This window comes from Salvelinus namaycush, chromosome 10 (genome assembly GCF_016432855.1).
Source record: "Salvelinus namaycush isolate Seneca chromosome 10, SaNama_1.0, whole genome shotgun sequence".
In the NCBI taxonomy this organism is placed as follows: domain Eukaryota; kingdom Metazoa; phylum Chordata; class Actinopteri; order Salmoniformes; family Salmonidae; genus Salvelinus; species Salvelinus namaycush.
In genome coordinates, this window is record NC_052316.1 from 49,068,539 (window position 1) to 49,071,292 (window position 2,754).

Genomic DNA, 2,754 nt, shown 5'->3' on the forward strand with positions numbered 1-2,754 from the left:
ACTGGGTGTCTCCAATGACCACACTCTCCAGACTGTGGGGTTTTGCTCAGTGAGAGGACTGACTGGTGTTCTCCAAGGGACCACAACCTCTCCAGACCTGTGGGTTTCAGTGAGAGGACTGACTGGTTGTCTCCAAGTGACCCCACACCTCTCCAGACTGTGGTTTCAGTGAGAGGACCTGACTGGTGTCTCCAGAGACCCACACCTCTCCAGACATGTGGGTTTGAGTGAGAGGACTGACTGTGTGTCCCAAGTGCCCCACACCTCTCCAGACTGTGGGTTTTAGTGAGAGGACTAACTGGTGTCTCCAAGTGGCCCCACACCTCTCCAGACTGTGGGTTTTAGTGAGAGGACTAACTGGTGTCTCCAAGTGGCCCCACACCTCTCCAGACTGTGGGTTTGAGTGAGAGGACTAACTGGTGTCTCCAAGTGGCCACACCTCTCCAGACCCTTGGGTGGGGGTTTGGGGGGGGGTTTGATGAGGGACTAACTGGTGTCTCCAAGTGGCCCACACCTCTCCAGACTGTGGGTTTGAGTGAGAGGACTGACTGGTGTCTCCAAGTGGCCACACCTCTCCAGACTGTGGGTTTGAGTGAGAGGACTGACTGGTGTCTCCAAGTGACCACACCTCTCCAGACTGTGGGTTTGAGTGAGAGGACTGACTGGTGTCTCCAAGTGACCACACCTCTCCAGACTGTGGGTTTGAGTGAGAGGACTGACTGGTGTCTCCAAGTGACCACACCTCTCCAGACTGTGGGTTTCAGTGAGAGGACTGACTGGTGTCTCCAAGTGACCCCACACCTCTCCAGACTGTGGGTTTGAGTGAGAGGACTGACTGGTGTCCCCAAGTGGCCCCACACCTCTCCAGACTGTGGGTTTTAGTGAGAGGACTAACTGGTGTCTCCAAGTGGCCCCACACCTCTCCAGACTGTGGGTTTTAGTGAGAGGACTAACTGGTGTCTCCAAGTGGCCCCACACCTCTCCAGACTGTGGGTTTGAGTGAGAGGACTAACTGGTGTCTCCAAGTGGCCCCACACCTCTCCAGACTGTGGGTTTTAGTGAGCGGACTAACTGGTGTCTCCAAGTGGCCCCACACCTCTCCAGACTGTGGGTTTTAGTGAGAGGACTAACTGGTGTCTCCAAGTGGCCCCACACCTCTCTAGACTGTGGGTTTTAGTGAGAGGACTAACTGGTGTCTCCAAGTGACCACACCTCTCCAGACTGGTGTCTCCAAGTGACCACACCTCTCCAGACTGTGAGTTTGAGTGAGAGGACTAACTGGTGTCTCCAAGTGGCCACACCTCTCCAGACTGTGGGTTTGAGTGAGAGGACTAACTGGTGTCTCAAAGTGGCCACACCTCTCCAGACTGTGGGTTTGAGTGAGAGGACTGACTGGTGTCTCCAAGTGGCCACACCTCTCCAGACTGTGGGTTTGAGTGAGAGGACTGACTGGTGTCTCCAAGTGGCCACACCTCTCCAGACTGTGGGTTTCAGTGAGAGGACTGACTGGTGTCTCCAAGTGGCCAAACCTCTCCAGACTGGTGTCTCCAAGTGACCACACCTCTCCAGACTGGTGTCTCCAGGTGACCACACCTCTCCAGACTGTGGGTTTGAGTGAGAGAACTGACTGGTGTCTCCAAGTGGCCACACCTCTCCAGACTGTGGGTTTCAGTGAGAGGACTGACTGGTGTCTCCAAATGGCCACACCTCTCCAGACTGTGGGTTTCAGTGAGAGGACTGACTGGTGTCTCCAAATGGCCACACCTCTCCAGACTGTGGGTTTCAGTGAGAGGACTGACTGGTGTCTCCAAGTGTCCACACCTCTCCAGACTGTGGGTTTCAGTGAGAGGACTGACGAGAGGACTGACTGGTGTCTCCAAGTGACCACACCTCTCCAGACTGTGGGTTTCAGTGAGAGGACTGACTGGTGTCTCCAAGTGACCACACCTCTCCAGACTGTGGGTTTGAGTGAGAGGACTGACTGGTGTCTCCAAGTGGCCACACCTCTCCAAACTGTGGGTTTTAGTGAGAGGACTAACTGGTGTCTCCAGACTGTGGGTTTCAGTGAGAGGACTAACTGGTGTCTCCAAGTAGCCACACCTCTCCAGACTGTGGGTTTCCGTGAGAGGACTGACTGGTGTCTCCAAGTGACCACACCTCTCCAGACTGTGGGTTTCCGTGAGAGGACTGACTGGTGTCTCCAAGTAGCCACACCTCTCCAGACTGTGGGTTTGAGTGAGAGAACTGACTGGTGTCTCCAAGTGGCCACACCTCTCCAAACTGTGGGTTTTAGTGAGAGGACTAACTGGTGTCTCCAGACTGTGGGTTTCAGTGAGAGGACTAACTGGTGTCTACAAGTGACCACACCTCTCCAGACTGTGGGTTTGAGTGAGAGGACTGACTGGTGTCTCCAAGTGACCACACCTCTCCAGACTGTGGGTTTGAGTGAGAGGACTGACTGGTGTCTCCAAGTGGCCACACCTCTCCAGACTGTGGGTTTCAGTGAGAGGACTGACTGGTGTCTCCAAGTGACCACACGTCTCCAGACTGTGGGTTTGAGTGAGAGAACTGACTGGTGTCTCCAAGTAGCCACACCTCTCCAGACTGTGGGTTTGAGTGAGAGAACTGACTGGTGTCTCCAAGTGGCCACACCTCTCCAAACTGTGGGTTTTAGTGAGAGGACTAACTGGTGTCTCCAGACTGTGGGTTTCAGTGAGAGGACTAACTGGTGTCTCCAAGTAGCCACACCTCTCC